Source organism: Propithecus coquereli, unplaced genomic scaffold (assembly GCF_000956105.1).
Source record: "Propithecus coquereli isolate 6110/MARCELLA unplaced genomic scaffold, Pcoq_1.0 Scaffold178, whole genome shotgun sequence".
In the NCBI taxonomy this organism is placed as follows: domain Eukaryota; kingdom Metazoa; phylum Chordata; class Mammalia; order Primates; family Indriidae; genus Propithecus; species Propithecus coquereli.
In genome coordinates, this window is record NW_012142523.1 from 2,394,924 (window position 1) to 2,419,827 (window position 24,904).

The window sequence follows — 24,904 nt, forward strand, 5'->3', positions numbered from 1 at the left end:
TTGGGAAATACTACATGGCCAATAAACATTTTAAAAGTTCACTTTATTAATAATCAGGAAAATGCAAATTAAAACCACAATGGGATAAAATTTCACACCCATGAAATTGGCAACAATTTTAGAGACCGACAGCATCAAAGACTGGGATGGATATGGAGCAATGGTAACCTTCATACAGAGTGGCAGGAGTGTAAATTGATACAATCACTAGAAAACAGCTTGATATTTCACAGTAAGGCTGAACACACCCATACAGTATGACGTAGCAATTCTATTCTCATCTATGCACCTATCCCAGAAAAACTCGTGCACATGTTCATGGTGGTGTTTGTAATGTTCATGGTGGTACTGTTTTTTTAAAGCAAAAAATGAAAATGACCCAAATGTCCATCAAAAGCAGAAAGTAAAAATAAATTGTGGTATAGTAATTCAATGGAATGCTATCCAGCAGCGAAAGTGAATAACATACAATCTCATGCATCAACACAAGTCAAATCTCAAAAAGATAATGTTGAGCAAGAGAAGCAACATTCAGAATGAATACAGTATGATTCCATTTATACAGAGTTCAAAACCAGTTAAAACAAAAAAGGTATATTGTAAAAATAACAGTGTATTGTTTAGGGAATCATTCGTATGTGATAAAACTATAAAAGAAAAACAAGGAGATACTTATTACAACAGTTAGAGTGGTACTTCTGGGCAGATGAAGAAGGTAGATGCAACCAGAAAGGGGCACACAGGTGTCTTCTAAAGTTCTACTTCCTAACTCAGATTATGGGTAAATGTCATTCACTTTATTCTTCAAATACTACATATACATTATACATTATTCTGCATAATTATCCATCTCATGGTAACAAATGAAAAGACATAGCGTGTCTACCCTAAGCAAAGGTACCATTGATGCTAAGCTAAGACTGACTCAGATTCTATGTCCATTATACTAAAAGTGCTTGCACTGAGGTCAAAGACTTCAATGTCACTACAGCTAATAAACATTTTGATTCACATTTTCCGTGACCTGTCAGCAGCATTCAACATGGCTGACCATTCTTCATTCTTCTCCCTGAAACAGTGTCTTACCTTGGCTTTCATGAAACCATATTCTCCTGGCCATTCTTTCTAAGTCTCCTTCAAAGGCTTGTCTCCCACCACCCACCCATTTAATATTGGCGTTCCCTAAGGTTCCCTGGAACCTCATTTTTTTCATACTCTATTCTCTCTCTCTAGACGTTCACATCCATGCCCGTGGCTTCAATTACCATCCATACAGCAAAGATTTAGACCTCCAGCTCAGATCTCCTGTCTCAGCTCCAGGTGGATGTATCCCATTATCTTGTCAATATCTCTACTTGGCTATTTCAAAGCAACTAAACTTTAACCTGTTTAAAAACGAAACTCACAATTGCCCTCCAAAACACTTCTAGCATTCTTTCTCAGTGAATGACACTACCAGTCATCCTTGGCAATTTTACTTGATAAAAACAAGTAGCCTTTTGTTTTTCCTTCCTTGGAATGAAAGAACTCACTTTCTTCCTAGGAAAGGGTTGAAAATGACGAAAGTTATTTTGGTGATGACTTCAAGTTGGAATAAAAAACATCTAGTAATTTAGGTTTCCTACATAGAGAGAACTCAATAAAGTTAGTTCCTCTCCCTCTAATTAAAGAGTTTTTCCAAAACATAACAGTAATACTATATAATTAAAGTTTTTTCCTCTCTCCTTCTTTTAACCCCTTTGCGCACATTTTCTTGTCTCTTTTTTCTACTTCGTTTTTGCACACAATAGGTTCTTAAATAGTTTCTGATTTTTCTTCATTTTCTGTTTCTACTTTTTTCCTTATTTCCCTCTGTCTATCTCTCCATGACTGAATTAGAACAGGGTATTTTGATCAGCAAATATTTACTGAGCACCTACTATGTACATTCTGGAATAGTGTGGTGACCAAGACAAGGTTCCTGCTCCAATGTGTTTTATGCTTGGAGTGAGGAGCAAACAATTAAAAAGTCAGATAGTAGTATGAGCTAATTTGTGAATTAAAACTGAAGGATGTGGAGGAGAATAACTGGGTGGCTATTTTAGATTGGGTGGTCAGGAAAGGCCTTTTTGACGCAGTGATATTTAAAACTGAGACAAGCAGATAGTCCTTACATTCCTTTGCACCAGGGACTAGTGTTTTATATCAGTTAGGGAAATTCTCTGCCATCATCTCTTCAAATGTGCTCTATCCCAAAACTTTTTCCTTACCTTCCGGGACTTTCATTAAGGCATATTGCTAGGTATTCTCACTCTAACCTCCATGTCTCTTACCCTATCCTGTAAATGATCTATCACTTTATCTTCTCTGCTGCATTCTGGATAATTTCTTCAGACCGGTCTTCCAGTTCTGTTCTCCACTGTGTATGATCTGCTGACAAATATGTTCACTGAGTCCTTCATTTTTATCATTGCATTTTTCAGTTTTAGAAGTTCTGTTTAGTTCTGTTTTAACTCTGTTATAACATTTTTTATAGATTCTTTTCTTGCAGATATTTTCAAGCTCATTAAAAATCTCTTCATACATGGTCAGCATAGTTACTTTAAAGCCTGTCTGATGATTGCGATATCCGAAGTTTTTGCAGGATTCTTTGTGTTGTTTCTGCTGGCTATTACTCAAGGTATCTTGTTTTGTGGAAGTGATTATCTTTGACTGCTGGTTGTTATACTAGAAAAGAGATAGTTTTAAGATTAACTTGAGTCCTAGGATAATGGCATCATTCTCTAGAAAGGATTTTTCTTTGCTTCTGTCAGGCACCAGAGGACACTACTAGTGTGGAACCATCCTGGTCTAAGTCAAAAGTTTGAGGTTCCCTGGACCACCTAAGTGACACAAACTTGAACTGCTCCAAGAATGGTTACTTCTAGTTCACTCTGACTCTGAAGGTGTAGCTCTTTAGGGCCCCAGATTAAAGAGGGAAGGAGTTTATCAGATTTCTTATTTTGGATAGGCTCTTGGCTTAGATTCATGTCTTCCTCTCCCTATGAGAGTACCAAAAACTCAGCTCGACTACACAGATGGTTCTTCCAGACTAGAGAATGCCTTCAGAGAAAAAGAGGTTTTGAGTGCTGAGTTTACCTCTCTGGGTTCTTGCTTTACCCTAGATTTTGGCCCAGGACTATCTTATTATTTCTCTCAGCCTTTTTAGTTGTCCTTAGTGGTCCTAATTACTTCGGTCACAATTACCAGAAGTAAAAGTCCCTAGACTAAGTGTGATGGAAAGCTAACGGATGATTTTTAAGCTGGGGAGGGAGGTAATCAGCTAGTCTATTTTGGTCCCATCCTTTCAGACTCTGTTTATAGGCAAAAAGAATAACATATTAAAATCATTAACCAAAAAGAAAATAGTTTGAATTGTATGAATTTATTATTTGTACTAGTTTGCTTCACATGAAAGCAAACTTTCATGTGAAAGTTTGTGCTCTCTCCTGACTAGACAGTAAGCTCTTGAAGACTAGATATCCTTTCTGTTTTTAATAAGTTTTTAGTAAGTCTCTCACCCTTTCTCTAGGACCTAGGATGAAAAGATAAAATACCAGTCTTCTTGCCTTCCTTGTCACTATACTGGGGCTTGAGGGCCCCTGGGGACAGAACTAGATTCTCAGGAACTCATCTCTTCCCCCATCTCCCACCTACTTGGAGTAGACCATTAGCTGAATACTGAGAACAATGAAAACTACTTTATATTAAGTTTGAGGATTTAATCAGAGTGTTAAGAATTTACAAATGGGTAAATACAGAGTTTGATGCTGTTCAATGATATCTAGCTTAGAAGTCAGACTTTCTCATACACTCACTGCTGACAGATGCATGAATTGGAGGAAATTTAAAAAATATACGTCAAGAGCCATAGTATTTTATATAACTTTTGACCTAATAATTATAAATTTGTCTTAAAAATAATCATGGGGGTTTACAAAGATCTTAGCCACCTGAATGTCCATTACAAGAGGGAAAATTAAAGATTAAAATCCCACTGGTAGCGGATGAGTAGTTGTACCTTCATATAATAGAATATTATTATATTTAATGACAAAAAATATTCACAATAATGTGATACAAGTATTTTATGAAAGACAGTGTAAGACAAGATACTTGCCTTTGGTAAAAAAATATATATACTCATAAACTTAAAAAACTGGAAGGATATAAAAACAAAATGTTAATAGCATTACTCTGAAGTGCTGGGATAATGGTTTTTTTCTTGGCTTTGCTTTTTTTCCCCTTAATCTTCTATAATGAAAAAATACACTTTTATAACAAAAACAACACTGATTATTAAAAAATAAACTAGAGTTCCTTTACATCTAATCAGCTACCTCAGACTAGCCCTTTCCAGGTCCAATCCATCTGTCTGTCAATGATTAGCGGAGAAGTCTACATTCTCCTAATTCCATCGTCTGTCCCACTTGGTCCATACACACCTTTTTGACCACCCAGAATAAAGAGTAACATTCATCCGTCAGTGGGTAGGTGGCTCATAATATATATATTTGTTGAACTGAACTGATTGCTAAGAGCCAGAAATTTACCCACATAATGGTAACGGAATATCACATATTTAAAATGTGATTGTTTTCTACCAAATAATCTCCATTTTAAACTATCCTTGTGGCGTTACATTATCTCTCACACCCAAACTAAATAAAAATATTTTGAAAGAATACCCAAAGGGAACACTATTATTATAATGACTTCATATATTTTCTCTGGAAGGTCTGTTTGTTGAATATTTAGTAGTTTTGTGTAGTGCTGGTCAATAAGGCTTAATTGCCTCTGCTGCTGAATTGTCTGTCACATGGAGAGAATCAAACCTGCCCCCACTCCTTTATAGAAAAAAATGAATGCCTGGAATGAGCTGGAATTTCCAGGAAAAAATACCAGCTCGATTTGTATTAATCCTTACGGGATTACCGCACTGATGTCATTTTTAATATGCTTCACTCTTCCCCTCTGGTGCACGATTCATCAACTCCTTCCTCAGCTGGCTTTGCTGCTTTTCCTTAGAGAGCAGCAGATTGTCTTTGTGAATGACTCTCGCAGGGAGCATGTGCAGAAGCCCAGAGCCTCACTCCATGGGAACGTAAGAGACAGAGCTAAAGAATGGGCTAAGAAGAGCAGCTGAATGGAACAGGTCATGCTGCTTCTCAAAGCTGAAAAGGCCAATCCTGTAAAAGAGTTGATGGGAGCACCTAATCAGGTTTGACCCCACGGGCTGTGTGTGTGCAGAGAAGGCTGGAAATGTAGCTTTGCACATGAGAGGGGTAGCGATATTCCAGGGCTGCTATCCAGACACACTTACTCACTCATCTGCTTGATTCAATTTTATTTGTACAAAGGGTTTGTTGAGGTAATGGGCAAACTAAGCCTTCAGGGATCAAGGGCTATGCAAATAAAACCTTAACAGAAGATTAAATCAGCTGATGTCCCCCTCAGTGCTATTTGCATTTGCAGAAATGGAACTGGCAATAGGGAGAATGAATCATTCTTACTATATTTAAGCACTAATTTTAAAATGTCTTCTTTACAAAAATAGCAGTCACTATAATAACACAGGCCTGGTAATACCTAGTAACAGATGACAAAAACACCTTCCTATAAAGAGAACGAACATCATATTACAGTCACAGTTGAATAGCAAGCATGATAAATCAAGGCACCAACTATTGGGGTCCTTGTTTTGTTTATCACCTGATGAAGAACCAAGCCTTTGTTCACCTGGACACTTCTGCTTATTATAATTTCTAAGTATAGAGTGAATAATTTTTTTTTATTTCAGCATATTATGGGGGTACAGATGTTTAGGTTACGTATGTTTAGAGTGAATAATTTTTAAACATGGTGTGAATTACAAAATAATTTCTAAATATGGAGTGAATACATCTTAACAGTTATGTATTACCTAGTTCATCATTACCCATTATATTCATTTCTTTAAAAAGAAATATTTCAAAAGAATTAAAATTATTTTTCTGTGAATTACAGGAGACATAAACGATCTGGAAGCTAGTGTAAATACTATATTCTTCTTCTACTGCTTTATATTTCACCTAAATATATTTAAATCACTAATTAGGAAGTCTCAGTATAATCATTTGTTCCCTCCCAAAGATATATTATTATTGATTATTGTCTTTAACATATAGTCTTTACAATTGGGAGACAACAGAGAATAAACCCAGAGATTTTAAACTACCTTAAGATATTGCCAGTTTTCAAAAAACACACAGAAAAATATACTGGAATATCTCTATTTCTTTTTTGTTATAGTAAAAAGTTTAACATTTGAAAATCAATGTAAATAACCATATTAATAGAATAAAGAAGGTGATCATATCATCATCCCTAAAGATGAAAGAAAATCATTTCACAAAATTCAATAATCAATCATCATAGCAACTCTCAGCAAACTAGGAATAGAAGAAACCTTCCTCAATTTCATAAAAGACATGTAACAAAAACCTATAGCTAACATCATATTTATTTAGTGAAAAACTGAATGCTTCCCCTCAATATTGAGAATGCCCATTCAATGTTCTATTCAGTATTGTACTGTAGGTGCTAGCCAGTGCAATATGGTAGGTAAAAAGGCATAAAGATTGGAAAGGAAGAAGTAAAACAGTCTTTATTTGCAGACAGCATAATTGTGTTTGTAGAAAATCCTAAGGAATATACAAAAAGCCTACTAGAATTAAAGTGAATTTATCAAGGTCACAGGATGCAGTTACATAGAGAGGTTACGTAACTTGACCAAGGTTACAATTACAATTAGTAATTAGAAGAGTCAAAATTCAAGTCCAGGTAGTCTGGCCTTGAGGCCTTCCTCTTAGCTATTACTTATACGGTAACTTAAAAGTCAAGGTGTTAACATATATATATATATTCAAACACTAAATATTATTTCTGCTATTCAATGACCACTAGCTTCACTCTAAATTTTAGTGAAGGTGAATAAAAAGGTGAGTTGTGAATCCCAAATCCCCATTCTATATACAAAAAGCATGATTTTTGATTGCCTAATAAAATCAAAGTTATGGATTTAATCCTTACACAGGCCAGCACATTTCACACTGAAAAAAACCTTCACTAATACAGTGCCAGATATATGTTCCATATCTAGCACCTACCCCAATAAATGGCAAATACTTGAGTTCAGTGCAACTTGTCTCTAACACTAGAAAACAAAACTTCAGAGAGTATTGATGATGCATCAGTAGCATGATTATTGTAGATGAAGGATAGCATGCTAATTGACAAATTCGGAAACATAATTAAAAAAACTGGTGTAGACTTCAAAAGCAAGGCACTAATGCCCAATTAGCCACAAACCAAAATAAAGGCTGGTGGCATTTATATCTTTGTAGGAGAAACTCAGGGTTATCATTAGGGACCTTACATATGGATTTTTAAGTAATTATAATCAAGGTTGTTTATATTATGAATAACAGAAATAATAGGATAACAAGCACACTAAATTAACCAGCACTTATTGAGCCTACTAGCTAATAATGAAATCTTGAAATAGAGCCAGTCCACCAACACTGGATACTGACACATGGGCAGAAAGAAATGAAAGAAGAAGCCTGAGGTAGCATCATCATGATGAATGAAATCAAGGAGAATGCAAGCAAAGCAGTTAATGCAGGACCTTATACAGAATGCACAGCTAGAAAACAACCATGGAAAAATCATTCCACGGTGGCAATCTCAAATGTGAAGGTTCTATATCAAGACCATAAGTTCAAAAAACAGAGTTGCAAACACAGTCAGACATTGCTAATAGAGACTACAACCTCAAACTAAGGGGCTTATCTTTGAGCAACAGGTGGCATGGTACTGGGCAAGTATCAGTCTTTTTCAGTTAAATTGGCCTATATAGATAATAATATACTGTCTTTACTGCTTTATTGTTGTTTTGATCCACTGTACGTAAATCGTAAACTTCAAATTATTTTTCTAATAAAAGAAGCTGTGATTACTCATCCGACTCTGTTTTACAATGCCTCTTGTGGCACATAGTACATGATTGCAAGATGAATGGCTCAAGGTTGTGTTTTTGGTCTACTGACAACTGACTTATGGTGCTACTGAGGGTAATGCAGTATGGCATTGTAAGAGATATCATGGTGTAGTGGAAAAAATTGAACATGTCATTTAGTATCTCTAGATCTCAGCTTTTTCATTGAGTACCTAATATGTATACCTAAAAACTGAATTTACAGGGTGATTATGAAGATTGAGATGCCTAGCATATATAAGATGCTAAATAAATGACCACGTATATTTGCACATGTATTCTCTCTCCCTCTGACACACACACACACACACACACACACACACACACACACACACAAGGTTAATAGTTGAGGGTGATTTATTGTCCCACATAACATGGCCCAAGGACAAATTATTGTAATTAGCCTGTTATTTTCAATGTGCCCAGCAAGGACAGGAGAAATATATTAACTCTGTGGTCAGACAGTCAGTATTTAGTGGACGCTTCCATAGTAAAATACTGTTAGCATTAATTTGTCAGATTCTGACACTATTGTTTTGATCTTTATTTCAGTGGCTCCGAATGTTTTATTCCTTGTTTGAAAATTGGGATGAGACATCAGAATAAACATTTAACACTGAAGACCACTGACAAAGAATTTAAGTAGATAGTAGGGCAGTTAAAGGGTTTATAACCAAGACTCAGTAAACAGTTATTGCTCTGTGCAACCGTAGATCCTCAGTAAATCACAATCTGGACTGCCTGAGCCAGATTTTGAAATTCCTTTTCAAACTCCTGCCATTCTAATAGCAACGAATTAGTCTCTAATCATGTGATAGATAGCAGTGTGGGGGAAGATCAAAATCTCCTAAATCCTATTTTGATTTATCTAGATGTATGACTTTGTTACTTTAAATAGATCTACTTTTTAACTATTCAAAAGCCATGTCTTATGTGACAGTTTCTTTAAAGAAAGGAATCTGTTGTCAACATGTATGGCCCCTAGAAAATATGTTAGAGACTTCTACTTAAAAGTTAAATAAACTGGGACCAGATTTTACTCTCTTGCCTTAAACAACTAAAAAACTGAACATATAGAAAGCAATGATTTTCAGACATTAGCTGACAGACAACACAAGCCTGAGACCTGAGAAAAGGGAAACAAAGTGAACCATATGAGCATACCAGTTTACTGCCTGGAAGCAGTTCCACGATGTAGTGCAAAGACCCAAACAGCCCAGTGGTCTCACTGAGTTGAGGAGACAGAAATGAGATATCCAGGAGGGGAAAGTGGCTAGAATTTGTGGGACAGATAAGGACTGGGGAGAGGAAGGGAGGGGGAGAGAAGAGGGAGAAGGGGGGAGGGGGAAGTGGGAAGAAGGGGGAAGAGAGAGAAGGAGGGAGAAGAAGAGAGAGAAGGAGAAGAAGACTCTGGCATTCTAAAGATTGCCCTCCCTGGAGTCTTTGACCAAGTACTGATCTGCACATGCATGGGAGGAAAGTACTCAAGACTACTGGAAAGGAGTAGGCAGAACAATTCTCAGAGTTCACACAGGGCTGAAAACAGTTTGTGTTTGCATCAGTCAGAGTAGAAAGACCTTGTAATACACAAGGAATTGGAATCCTAAGAAGGGTATTGCCAAAGTAGTGGGGGCTAAATTAGTCCTAGACTAAAGTCTACTCTAAACTCACATTTATAAAACTTAGAAACAATCTTTGAAAGGACCAAAGTGATTCCAAAGGTAATTGCATTCCAAAACAAAAGCCAAGACTAATCAAAGGAATATAACAGAATTCAGCAACCAAAAATATAAAATTCACAATGCCTATAGCCAATAAAAAATTATCATACATGCAAAGAAACTGGAAGATAAGACCCTTAACCAGAATAAAAATCAATAAACAAAAACATACCCAGAAATGACAGGGATGAAAGAACTGGCAGACCAGGATATTAAAACACCTTCAATAAATATGTTCTACATGTTCAGTAAGTAGAGGAAACATGAGTGTGGGGAAAGAAAAAATAAAAATGTAGAAAAGACCTAAATTAAACTTTTAAAGACTAAAAGTACAACATTTGAAATAAAAAATAGACTAGATGAGATTAACAACACATTAAAAACTTTGGAAGAAAAGATCCGTGGGCTTGAAGACACAGCATTAGAAATTATCCAAAGTGAAGCAGAAAGAGAGAGAGAGAGAGAAAGAGAGAGAGAGAGAGAGAGAGAGAGAGAGAGAGAGAGAGGAGATTGAATAAAAATGAACAGAGCATCAGTGACATTGGGACAATATCAAGCAATCTAATATTCATACATTGAAATTCCAGAATGAAAAGAGACCTGGGGAGAAAGGGAACATGAAAACTATAAACCCACAGGTTCAAGAAGCCTAAATCGAAGCAGAATAAATATAAAGAAAACGACTCCAAAGAACATCATAATCAAATTGCTGAAGTGATAAAAAGAAAATCTTAAAAGCAGCCAGAGGAAAAAAGATACGTTATAGAGGACGAACAAAGATCAGAATTACAGCAGATTTCTTATCATAAACTATGCAAGCTAGCAAACAAATGGATAGACATCATTAAAGTCCTGGAGGGGGGAAAAAAAAAATCTGCCAACCTATTACAGAATTCTTTACCTAGTAAAAATATCTCTCAAAATGAAGATAAAATAGAACTTTTCAGGCAGATGAACCCTGAAAGAATTCTTTTTTTTTTTTTGAGACAGAGTCTCACTCGGTTGCCAGAATTAGAGTGCCATGGTGTCAGCCTAGCTCACAGCAACCTCAAACTCCTGGGCTCAAGCGATCCTCCTGCTTCAGCCTTCTGAGTAGCTGGAACTACAGGCATGTGCCACCATGCCCAGCTAATTTTTTCTATTTTTAGTTGCCCAGCTAATTTTTTTCTATTTTTAGTAGAGACGGGGGTCTCGCTCTTTCTCGGGCTGGTCTTAAACTCCTGATCTCAAGTGATCCTTCCACCTTGGCCTCCCGGAGTGCTAGGATTACAAGCATGAGCCACCATACCTGGCCCAACACTGAAAGAATTAATTTCAGCATAACTGCACTACCAAAAATGCTAAAGGAAGTTCTTTAGGCTAAAAGAAATCGATAATAGAAACACAAAAGAATAAAAAAAGCATCTGAAATAGTAAATAAGTGGATAAATAGAAAAGTTATGTTTTCTCATTATTATTATTATTTAAAGACAGGGTCTCACTCTGTCACCTGGGCTGGAGGGCAGTGAAGTCATCATAGCTCACTATAACCTCAAATTCCTGGGCTCAAGCAATCCTCTTGCCTCAGCCTCCCAAGTAGCTGGGACTACAGGTGCACATCTCCATGCCTGGCTAATTTAAAGACATTTTTTTGTAGAGATGAAGTCTCGCTATGTTGCTCAGCTGGTCTTGAACTCCTGGCCTCAAGCGATCCTCTCATCTTGGCCTCCCAAAGTGCTGGAATTACAGGCATGAGCCACCATGCCTGGCCTCATTTTTAAATATTTATAAAAAGATAATTGACTATTTAAAGCAAAAATAATAACATATTAAATAAAATACATGACAATAGCACAAAGGGCAGGGCTAGAAAAATGGAAGTATATAGTTTAAAAATTCTTCCATGATATACTATTATTTGAAGATAGACATGGATAAGTTAAAGATGTATTTTATAAACAGGAAAGCAACTACTAAAAATACAAAAACGAAAGACAGTCAATAAACCAATCATGAGGATAATACATGGAGTCATAAATAAGAAACTCAAATAATCCAAAATTAAGCAAAAAAGAAAAAAAAAGAGAGAGAGAAAAGGAACAAACAACAGATGGGACAAATAGAAAACACATATCAAGATTGTCAATTTAAAGCTAGCCATACCTATATTTATTATAATAAATGTAAATTGTTTAAACATCCCAATTAAAATGCATAAACTGTAATACTGTATTAAAAATCAAAGATATGCATTCTATAGAAACACACTTTAAAAATAAAGGCATATAGAGGTTAGAAGTAAAATGGTGCAAAAGGTACACCATGCAAACTATAAGACTATATCAATATTGGACAAAATGGATTGCAGAAGAAAGAATATTACCAGGGGAAAAAAAGGTAATTTTAAAGGGATCCATTCATCAAGAAGACATACAATCCTAAATGTGTATGTACCAACAACAGAGTTTCAAAATACGTAAAGCAAGAACTGATAGAACTAAAAGGAGGAAAAGACAAATTTATAATTATAGTTGGAGATTTCAATACTCCTTTCTTAGTAATTGATGGAAAAGTTAGACATAAAAATGAATAAAGATATAAAGACTTGAACAACACTACCAACCTAATTTATATATATAGAACATCCCACTCAATAACAGAATACACATTCTGGCTCATAAAATAAGTCTCAATAAATTTAAGAGAATTAAAGTATACATACAAAGTATATTATCTGAGCATATCAGAATTATATGTGAAATTGTTAACAGAGAGACATTAGGAAACTTCTTAATGTATGAAAACCAAACAGTGCATGGGTCAAAAAAGAAATCATAGGGAAATTAGAAAATATTTTAAACCTAATGAAAACTAAAACATTACATATCAAAATTTGTCAGACATAGCTGAAGCAGTAATTAAAGAAAATTTTAAAACATCTATATCAGCAAAGAAAAAAGGTCTCAAATCATTAACCTCAGCATCTATCTCAAGAAGTTAGAAAAAGAAGAGCAAATGAAATGCTAAGTAAGCATAAGGAAGGAAATAATAAAGAGTGGAAATCAATGAAATAAAAAGCAGAAATACTATAAAGAAAAATCAATGAAATAAAAAGCTGGTTCTTTGAAAAGATCTACAAAATAGATAAACCTCTAGCCAGAGTAATCAGAAAAAAGAGAAAACACAAATTACCCATAAGAATGAAAGAACTCCTACAGATATTTAAAGGTTAATAAGGTAACATTATGAACTACTTTATGCCAACAAATTAAACAACTTAGGTGAAATGGACAAAGTCTTTGAAAGACACAAATTATCAGAGCTCACACAGGAAGAAAAACTGAATAGTCCTATATGTATTAAAGAACCTGAATTCTTGGTTTAAAACCTTTCCACAAAGATAACTTCAGGCCCAGATGGGTTTACTGGTGAATTCTACTAGTCAAGAAATAAATAATGCCAATACTATATAAACTCTTCTAGAAAACAGAAAAAGAGGGAAACTCCTACCTACTTATTTCATGAGGCCAGAATTACCCTGATACCAAAACCACACGAAGATATTAAAACAAGAAAAGATGTTAAAGATAAAGGATACCTGATGGAGATGGACAAACCCAGTGAACTGCAGAAAACATGGAGAGGAGGAAGAGGCTAGAGGATTAAAAAGACTTTAGACATTGTTCCATGGTCCTTTGTTGAATGCTTCCCAAGTGTAAAGCCCTGAATGGCATTGTGTTTAACAGTATGGACTTTTGAAGCCAGACTGCCTGGGTTCAGGTCCTGGCTCCACTAACTTACTAGTTGCATCACTTTGGCCAAGTTATCTTCTCTGTGCTTCAAACACCTCTATAAATGGAGATAACAATAGAACCCTCCTGCCATATGGTTGCTATGAAGATTAAATGAGTAAATACATTTCAAATGCTTACACCAGTGCCTGGCACATGGTAGGCACTACATAAGTGTTTGCTGAAATTATTATTCTACATGTTATAATGGTTGGCTGTTATCATTAAATCACAATATTTGCCCTCGAAATGAACTAAGTAGCATGGTAAGCGACTATCCTCACTGTATTAGTTCCCTGTTGCTGCTGTAACAAATTACTACAAACTTAGTGGCTTAAAACAAGAGAAATTTATTCTTTTACAGTTCTGGAGGCCAGAAGTTCAGTATTACTTTCATTGGGCTGAAATCAAGAGGTTGGCACGCTGTGCTCCCTCTGCAGGTGCTAGGGAGGAATCTCCACTCTTCCAGGTTCTGGCAGCTGCTGGCATTCCTTTACTTGTGGCCGCATCACTCTGATCTTTGCTTCTGTGGTTACATTGTCTCCACCTTGTCTGTGTCTCCCTCTGTCTCTCTCTTACAAGGATACCTGTGATTGGATTTAGGGCCCACTCAGCTATCCAGGATAACCTCTCCATGTCAAGATCCTTAATCACATTTGTAAACATACTTTGTCCTAATAAGGTAACATTTACAGGTTCCAGGGATTAGGACCTAATATATTTGGATGGTCATTATTCAGCCTACTATGCTCATCACTAGGGATAGACTGATCTAATGTGGAAACCATAACACAAACAACATTTATTATTAAAGGATATTTAGCTCTCTCTACAACAAACCTGTTAGTACATGCAACCATGTTCCAAGGCACAATCCATTCACCTGGAGGTAGGTCCCAAAAGTGCAAGCATAATATCCACAATGAACTGTAACACCTCTATAGTGCTAACATGCAAATCTATACAATTATACACTCATCACAAACTTTGGGGGAGGAGGAGCATTCTTGGAACTTCTTGTGATTCAAACAAAATAGCTTATTAAGATCACTAGTAAGGATCAAGAAAACTAGGAGAACCTAGATTTGATGATGCAGTTATGACTAAAGGAAGGTTAAAAAAACTGGCTCACTCATGATGACCACAGGTACTTGCACTCAGACCCTGGGTATTTACCCTACATGACACAACAGTGAAGAGCTTTGGTTCTAGCGTCAGGCCCCCGTCCTAACTCCGGCTTTCTAATGTATTCCTGATTTGACCTTGGACAAGTTATTTCACCTTTTTTGAGTCTGTTTCTTCATCTGTAAAATGTAAATAATATGAGCACTTACCTCACAGAGTTGCTGTGAAGATTAAGAGCTCATCAATGCCCTAGCATGACAATTGGCATATATAAGTGTTCAATAACCTGTAATCACAATCATTATTATGTAAAACATTCCACTACTTCTAATACAGCTCCATCTTCTATTTCAGGAGAAATATTGTCTCATCTTCAATTTCTTTATTTTCAGGATCAGGGAAGTTATTCCTCTGGGGACTGTGATCTCATGGGGGAAAGGCACTGCATAGACAAAGTGAAGCAAATAATCCAGTCTGTAATTCTGGTATGCAAATCCTTGGGGAAACAGGAAAAGAATAAAGAAAGGACTTTGTAAACTATTGAAGAACAGGAAGGAGGGTGAAGAGTTTGATGTGTGACTAAGAGGACTGACATACAGTACTTGAGGTCTGGGGGAAACGGGGAAATAAATTAAGAATTTAAAAGGCAGAAGTTTAAAATAAGGGATCCAACAGATTCATTCTCTATAGGAATTTATTAAATGATGAGAACTTTGCACTTTGGAGAAATGACGGCTGAGAGGAAGAAGTTATGACAGGGACAGTGAAATCATGAAGACAAGACAAAGTAAACACAAACTAGCTCACTTAACATACCAGAACCCCAGTACTGGGATTGAGATCAAGTGGAAGATAGACAAGGAAAGCTGAAAACTAAAGAAAGCTTGTATTTAGGACAAATGAAACACTGCGAGCAACTCTAAGACATGTGTGGTGTGCTGTTTCTCTCAGTATTCCCAGCAGTTGGCCCAGTACCCATCACGTCCTCAGTAAACTGGGGTTGAATGAACAAACATACATATTCAATAGCAAAAATACTGGCAATAGACGAGAAGTCAAATTAGAGGTTCCTTTGTAACTGTATGATTCTGTCTCCAGTCTCACTCCTGTCCAAACCACACTCCACATTGCTGGTTGGATCTTTCTAAAAGGCAGATATCACTGTTACTCCTAAAGGGCTTTAATAGCTCCCCATGGCTTCCACCATAAAGCCCAAATTCCTTAGCTTGACAAACCAAGCCTTTTGTGATTTGATGCCAGCCTACTTTTCAGCCTCATTCTGCAACTACCCTCCTCATATGTCACGCTGAGGTCCTGTTGAGTTGTTTGGAGTTCCCTACATATGTACCCTCTCACACACTGACACCCAACCTTTACACACACTGCTTCCTGTCTGCCCGAGGCACTCCTCCCTATGCTTCAGATGTCACTTTCTCCAGAAAACTTTTCCTAACACTTCTAAGCAGGGTTAAATGCTCCCTCCTCTAAGTTTTCAAAACATCTTGTCCATACTTAAGTTATAGCACCAATGGCAGTACCATAATTAATGTTTCCAAAACTATGTTTCCATTAATGCTTTAATTTGGAAACCTCTGGAGTACCAGGATTGGGTTCTATTCATCTTTGCATCCTCAAACACTAGCATGGGGTGTAGAACCTTTTAAAACATTTATTGAATAAATGAATAGATTGTAAAGGCCAAAAATAGAAACAAAGCTTAAATATGTGAGTGAACAAGACGCAGCGGGATACTAAAAGACAGTTAGGGATAGGCAAGTCCGTCCCTGTAACTGGAAGATTTTGTCATGCTTGGCAGCTACAATACTCCCCTCCAATGGTCCCTTGCCATCATGATTAGAGACCAAATTTTGGGCTATATATACTATAGGCCTAACTCAGTATCACATTCCCTATCTTATATTATTCCTAATCATTTCTCACATTCACTTTGCCTTTGAGAAAGCAATTTCATTTTCATGTACTTTAGTGTCACCATCTTTTTTGAAGTAACTGCTATTTCAAAATGCTCTAAAGGCCAAGCTCTCAAATTCTCATTTTCTCTCTCTCTCACTAAGTGGAATGGAAAATTTCGGTTAAATTAAAGATCAGAATAATCTGAGCCCAAACTTACTGCACAACTTTAGGGAAGTTATTCTATCTCTATACATTTCAACTTTCTCTTCCTTCAAATGGAATCAACTCTACCATCTAGGAGGTCACAGGAGATAATAAAAGGTGAAACTTACACAGTACTTATTATGCACTCACCTGTATTAACCTGTTTAATTCTATAATTCTTCAAGGTAGGGACTATGAGAAGACTGGAGCACAGAAAGAGTGCAGACTTCAAGGAGACTGTGCGGGTCACAGTTAATGAGTGGAGAGGCAAGGCAGGAACCCCAGCATTCTGGCTCTAGCACCTCTGCAGTTAACCATTACCCCCTCCTGCCTCTCTGCAGGCCAGTGAAAGGTACTGTGCACAGAACAAAACTCTAGTATCTTAAAGTATAAAAGGCCTTAAAATTAATTTTTTCAAACCAATGTAAGCCTTATTTGTAACCGAAAACAAAATAAAAGTGAGAAGAAAAGGGAAGGAGACACTGAATGGTAGGCTTCAGATATGGGACAGTGTTCCATATGTCAATCCAAACGCATTAAGACTGCAAACTACCCATCATTTATAGCTAAAATAAGAAGGGTCTCTTGTGATTTTAGCCATTAAGGAGAAGGATTTGTCCTTCGTTGGTACTATACCTACAATTAAGGTGACACTGTCACTACATGAACACCTACCTTGGGGTATGGCTTTATGGATCAAGGAGTTAGGTTTTTCTCAGGAGTGACAGCCAAAAAATAGAAATAACACAAGATATGTTTGTTATGCTTTTTATGTAGAAACAAAATTTTATTTTTTGAAACAGGTTTTTGCTCTGTTGATACAGAGTGCAATGGCATCATCATAGCTTACAGCAGCCTCAAACTCCTGGGCTCAAGCAATACTCCTGCCTCTCAAGGAGCTAGGACTACAGGCACATATGTACCACCACGACCAGCCCAAATTTTATTTGTAACAGAAGCATTAAAGAATTAATTAAGTGCATATCACCCTCTACTCAAAAATTAATTTAGGGCAAAATTTAAGGAACATCCACTAGATGTAATACTGTATCTTCAGATTGTTATCAACTTCTTAAATTTCCTTCTGGGCAATGGACCATTTAGAAAGTGCTGAATAAATATTTGTTGTATAAATTAATACTATTTCAGAGATGGATTCATAGAAGCTCTGCATTTCCAGATGGTTCCGTAGAAGGAACAGGTACCTTATAATGGCCATCATTTGCCCTGGAGAACTCTACTATTCAGTATGTCTTAAAGAGGGAGAACTTACTTAAGTCTCTTGAGAAGTCTAAAGCCAACTTTATCTCTACCTATGGTTTCCACATCTTTTTCTTCCCCCATGAGAAAGAGAACAGAGAAAGATCAGGTTACATTGCTTCTTTGGGCCTGTATAAATTCCTGTGAGGTTCTCTCTTCTTTCAGGCAAAGTTTCCCTGGCAACCATATTTACACACTCACTCCTTTGATTCCCACCCCTCCTTTGATTCACTGGTTGGTATAAAATTAATTTGCATTGATTTGCTGAAGCTTACAAGTTAATCAGTTTAATAGACTCACAAAATTCTAGATCCTGGTTTCTTCCCAAAACTGCTTCTTAAAGAGCCTGCTCAGTTTCTTGAATATAATTCTCTTTAAATATTTTAGATCACATTTAATATGTATGATGAATGTTTCTGGCTATAGATAGAGAAAAGAATATTCTCCTAAGGGCATCTGGCCAATATTATTACTCAGGAAGATCAAGAGACAAAGAGGTGCCTTAGTTCCAAGTAAGTAAGGGGTCAGATTGTTACCCAGCAATGATAAGATACTAGAAGAGAAGAGTCAGGGACCAAAACAAAAATTCTGGGCCACATGAAATGATGAATCGGGCCCAAGATTCTGGAAGATCAGAGGTCAAGACCTGGATAACAGGAATGGGGCATGAGTTATCAAGAATGGAGTTTCATTAATTCATTCACCAAGTATTGGTTAAACACCTACTAGTGCTTGGTATTGGGAAAATAGCAGTGAATAAGTCAGACGTGGACCCTGCCTTCATAAAGTTTATAGTCAAATAATTGAATAGTAAACCAATGTTGATTTTGTTATTGAACCAAGTATCTTTGTGGTAGGGGCTCACGATATGATTTCCTGTAAGGGCTAGAATTGGTTTTGGAGTAGGGATAGCACAAGATCTACAGATAGAAACAAATTCAAGAAGTCCTCACCAGACTAGGTGAGTTGGCGAGTCAATCAGTCTTTGACATATACAATGGTTTTTTTACATTTAACCTTCAATAACAATGATACATGAGCCTATAGATGGGGAGATGAAGAAGGTTATATTTATCACAGGGAATAAGGCTAGATATTTTGAAGTATATCCAAGTTTTCTAAAACATAGAGTAAAAGTAGATAAAGGTATGAGTTATTCTTAAGTTCATTCGACAACCATTTATTGAGCATCTATGATGTTCAAGAAATAGTTTTAGAACTGAAGTTATGGGTATGAAAAAGACATAGTCCCTAGCAATTACAGCAATGTGGTAAGTGGTATAATGAGATGTTAAAGTACAAAGGAAGATCAGAGAGGAAGGATACTAACTCTTAAAAAGCCATCTGGGACATGCTTCTGAGAGATGCTTGAAATGACTCTTGAAAGATAAGTAGAGAAATTTATTGTTTTAAGCTGATAAATTTGGGGATAATTTGTTAGGCACAATGGATAACTATTATAGTGCCTTAAGTAGACTTTGGTGAATACCTAGCCATCCAAACTCTGTTTCACAATGTATACCACAGGTTATACTGAAAATCTCTTTGTGTTTTTAATCTCACATATTCTTAGGCTCACGTGGTCCATGTTGGGAGTAGAAATGAGAACAAGCACTCTGAATGGGAATGAGATAGGTAACGGGAGGAGGAGACACCATCTGCCTTGTCTGATTTCCTCCACAAAGGACTCCAGGTTGGTTGGTGTAGGACTTGGTCACGTGGTCAGTTAGTGTCAAGTGGTGTCAGCATTTGGTCAAATCACTACTCAGAGAGACCAGGAATGGGAGGAACAAGAGGATAAGTAAATGTTGTTGTAGTGAGAGCCATAACCATGAAAACCAGAAAAACTTAATTTGTCATCAGTTCCAAGTAGTGATTATAAAGCCAAAAATGAGAAAAAATATTATTAATAAAAATTAGGATTTTCTGTTTTTCACGATTCTTATAGGTAGATGAAGGAATAGAGGAGACAACAAAAGCAAGGGTGGAGCAGGAGTGTTCCAGACAACTGTGGTAAACAGTTACGTTCGAAGCTGCTGGGCGGGCCGTGGTTTGGGGGTGAAAGGGTTGCCAGGTTGCATCAGCCTGGTTTAAAAGGCACCAGATCAGGGCAGGCAAGTCGTAGTATACCTGTTCCCCTCCAATTTCTGGTTCAGCAGTTGAAAATGGTCTCCATAGTTTCCTACAAACAAATGGGTATATCTGACTACCAAAGGAATAGAAATGAACTCATGTCTTATTTAATTTGGGAGTAACAACAGCATCAGGACTGTAACTCTATCCAGTAATACCCTCTGAATATGAGGGATGAGTTTCCAGAAGTCATCCTGAGTAAATAATTCCTTGCCGCTTTATTTTCTATTCTCTTCATACTGACTGGGTATCCACTTGAAGTTCAAATCATCTCCCTTTTGCCCTTGATATCACCAGACTCAAGGAGTCTAAAATGAGAGGACCAGAGGAAAATGTGATTGTGCACCATGACACAGCAAGGACTTTTAGGCCACCTAACCAAACCAAAGGCTACAACATGAAATGTTTTCCCAGCTTCCGGAGGTAGTAGTGATACCTTCAGGCAGAACTGCCTATGCAATTTGTGGGGCCCAGTGCAAAATGAAAATGTAGGGCTGCTGTTAAAAAATTATTAAGAATTTCAAGACAGCAACAACAGAGCATTAAACCAAACATGGGGCCCCTTATAACGCAGGGCCCTGGGAGACTGCACAGGTCACATGCCCATGAAGCTGGCCTTGCCTTCAGAATAGTACGGCACGGTCCTTTAGAAGAGCTTTAGAGTCTGAGCTGGATCCAAATCCCATCTCTGCCACTCACATGGGATCTTAGGCAATTTATTTAGCCTTTCCATGCTGCCAAGAGGATATGTGGTTATAATCCAGTATTGGGAGGATTAGACGGGATAATGAACATAATGTATACAAAGTACTCAGGACAATGCCTAGCACACAGCAAGCACGCAATAAATGATAGCTATACTATTACTGTTCAATGAAATGTACAGGTAGTTATCAAAGCAGTAAGTTTTAAGAAATAAATTGCTGAACTGCTATTGAGAATAGGAAAGAAAGAGAAAAATATTTTAGGACCCTTTATACTACTTATTGACCTATCTATTCTTATTTACACTGCATCCTCCTAATTCCTTGTCCTTTCACACCTAGACTATTTAAATAATCTACTAACTAGTTGTACAGTTATCTTTCTCTCCCTACTAAAATTTATTCTCCATATTGCTGTTGAGAATCTTCTTAAAATACTACTTTAATGACCCCACACTTCCCTAACCAAAAATCTTTGACTTATGATCATCTATATAGGATAAAGTCCTGACTCTTTAGTTTGGCATTCAATGCGGGCTACAATTTGGCTTCAACTAACCCTTACAACCTTCTGATCTTGCCAGACTGGTTAACCTTGTCAATTAGCCCCTGAGAACTTCTTCTATATTCTGACCCTGTGTTTTATGAACATTAGTTTTCCTGTATGAAAGTATCTTCTACCTTCCCTCAAAATTCACTGTGTATCTGAAAAAGCCTTCTTTGGTAATTATAGCCCATAATGATCTTTTTCTTTTCTGCACTCCTATAATACCACATATTTAGCACCTTACTGTTTTACATATGTGATTTTATTTGCTCCTTACAACTGTATGAGGTAGGTGGCATTATTACAGATGAAGAAACTGAAGTCAAATAACTTGGCCAAAGACACGAAGCAAGTACCTGGTAGAAATGGGATCCGAATCCTTGTTTAGCTGAGATAACACCCACACTATACCACTTCTCTCATTTTCCTGTCTCCCCCAAATCATAAATACAGCATAGTATTTGCACACAAGCAGGTGCTCAGTAAATATGTTGATTGAGAAGATTGCTTAAATACCACCCATGATTTTCTAGCACTTACAGAATTATCAATCTTAGCAGAGCACATTAGGCACGTTACCCAGTGACTCCTTCTTTATATAACTTGATCTGTAATATAGCTCAAACAAGGAGATTTGCCAAAAATTCACCATGATTCATCCTAAAAATAAATTTTGGTTTGCGGAAAGCTAAAAGGCCTTTATCTGATTCAAACATTAGGTGAGTTTTGGGGATGAAGTCCACCTTAATACCTCTGAACCCATCCTTGCTCTGCTTCTAAATATCAGGAAGTAAAAATAGGCTGGCTAGTTGATGGCTTATGAGGTAAAATGGACTATTTATAGTTCTAGAGATAGATGCGAAGGCAACAGAACATGATTTTCTCTGCTCCAGTAGCTAAGACCTCAGTAAAAGAAGCCCAATAAATGTGAATCATGATTAGAAATTGGGATGAAGAGAAGAGGATAATAGTAAGGAGGGAGAGAGACCAGAAAGGAGGTGGCACTGGAAACAGCCTATGGAGGAGGTGGCGCTGTTCTTTTCCCACATGGTTGCTTGAAGCTGTCAGATCCACCGCTGTCCTAGACAGCTGGCACCACCCAACAGTGGGCTCCATCATATTTGCATGATTCATGGTCTCAGTCCTGAACTGCTTGCCTTGACCCATATCATAGTCCAATCCTCTCTTAATCCAGATCCTTCCAGCTTCTGATCTTATTATTCATTTCCCCACGCCTCACAGATTTGAGATCCATCCAGCCTTGCTTCCCTGCTTATGACCTGCATCTTCCTCTTTTTTATGGTTTAGATTTGCCCTCCTAGGATGCTGCAACTTGTGCTGAAACTTTTGCCCAGTTTTTAGGCCCTCTACCTTGTAGACTCTATTGTAAACTACTCCCTTTCTACTTCTATATGTTGGACCCTTACTTGGAAAGATGAGGGTGGCAAAGACCAGAATTGAGGCTTAGAAAAACTGAAGAGGGGAAAATATGGGGGAGAAAAACAAGAAGAAGAAAAATATCACTGGAAAATTGTGGTAGGAATTAGAAATTCCAGGCTACTTTTAAAAATTTACATTACGGAGAAAGAAAATAAGCCAAGGTTATACTATAAAACCATTCTCTAGAGATACCATACTCTCTATGTGACTGCGTTCACTGTTCCTTTGGCTGCCCTTTCTGTCCTTTCTGATTTTCTCTGCAAAGGAAACTCCTATTCATCCTTCAATACCTTGCTTAACTGTGCTCTTCTCTGGAAAGCCTTCCCTGATCCTCTCAGCCAGCTAATCCTCTGTGTGTGCTTCCACAGCTCTTTATATTTCGCGTCTATTACGCTGTTAATCACTTTTACTAGCAATTTTATTTGTTTCTCCCACTACTTCTTTCAGAGCAAGGACTAATTATCTTATTCATCTTTGCATCACCAAGACACAGCAGAGTGCCTGGCATGTACCAAGTGTTTGTTGTGTGATAAAAGACATCAAGAGCAACACGGAAGTGCAATTTGCACTTCACTTATAAAAATCAAATTGATTCCTGGTACTTTTCATGTGTAACCACGTTTTCCCTTGATTTAGAAAAAACGACTTTAGATTCATAAAGGAAACTCTATTGATATCTCTGACACAGTAGCCAGCTTTTCATTCCCGCTGGTGATAGAAACATCTTTTTTTCCCCTCACACTACCAAGAAACTCCCAGGGAAGCTTCATATCAGTGGCACATCTCCCCTCCTACCATTTCTATTGTAGTGAAAGCTAAATTACGCTGTGAGCCTAAAGCTGCCACCAGTCTTAGTGAATTGGGGGAGGGGGATAATTACAAGAAGACACTTCAGTAGCAGACCTAGGAGGGGGGTGGGGGAGGAAGATGAATTTAAACCTTGCTTTATAAGAAATCTGTTGGAAACTCACGTAGAACAGCCGCTTCCTCTGTACATGACAGACCCGATCCAGGTGTCCAGCAGTGACCTTTTCCCACGGGTGTCAGGTCATCACCCAGCACAGAAAACAAGGGGCCAGTGCCTCTCTTGGGCATCCCTCTTTCTCAAACCTTGGGGCCTCCTTTTCCTTTAGGGGATTGTCCTCTCTTCCCAGCTCCAACAACCCCCAGTTCCCTCTGCTGCTGCCCCCCACACACGGCTTGACTCCGGGTCAAAAGTGCCGGCGGCTGGGCTGTCAGGCCGCGGCCGAGGAGAGCCTCGGTCAGGCTCGGACCCCCGGCTCTCCCCGCACTCTGCGGGACGAGCTGAGGAGACGCAGGCCGCGCGAGGCCAGGCACTGCGGCGGCGCGGGCCTCTGCGCGGAAGGGGGCTCGGTGCCCCAAGAAAGCGTGCGAGTGCCGGGACTTCAGCCGGTTCCTGTCCCCCGCAGCCGCCCACAAGTCTCGGCCCCAGAGCTCCGCGCAGCCCTCATTGAGGCTGGGTCCCGGTCCCGGTGCGCCGCCGCCAGTCGGTCGCCGGCCCGGACTGCCCGCTCCCCGCGCGGGCCCCACGCTGGGGATCCCGGGTCAGGCCGCCCGCCGCCTGCCTGCGGGTGCCCACGGCGATGCCTCGCGCCGCGCGGCCCGGCCCGGCCCGGACGCCGCGCTCCCACCCGGCCGTGACAGCTGGGTGCCCAAAGGGTTAAGCCGGCAGCACGGCGGCGGGTGTCCCCGGCTCGCTGCCCGTCCGCCGCGAGCCGGCCCCAGCGCGCACGCGCCCGCCCGTTACCTGCGGTCGCCTTCGCGCTCCTCCTCCACCTGGCCGCTCTCTCCCGGGGGCCGCCCCTCAGCCCGCCCCCTCGGCTCGGCGCCGCGCACCCTGCAGGCTAGTCGGACGCGGCCCGGGGAGGAGGGGCGTGGGGGCGATTACCATATATTAGCATACCAGCGCGCATCACGTGGCCGCAGCAGCCAATGGTCACTCTGGAAAGGCGGGGATTGAGCTAAACACGCCTCGGTGCTGCTCCGGGTCTGAACCGGTGGCCATGGCA

The 24,904-nt window shown here is 38.6% G+C and overlaps 1 protein-coding gene across 1 annotated transcript in view; it reads right to left on the reverse strand.

The window, feature by feature from the left end:
• Window positions 1–24,277, reverse strand: part of PHC2 (polyhomeotic homolog 2 (Drosophila)) — a 100,935-nt gene extending 76,658 nt beyond the window's left edge. Inside the window, exon 1 of the mRNA XM_012642333.1 lies at window positions 23,846–24,277. The gene's annotated coding sequence lies outside the window, so the exon portion shown is untranslated. The remainder of the gene's footprint in view (window positions 1–23,845) is intronic.
• Window positions 24,278–24,904: the final 627 nt, after the last annotated feature.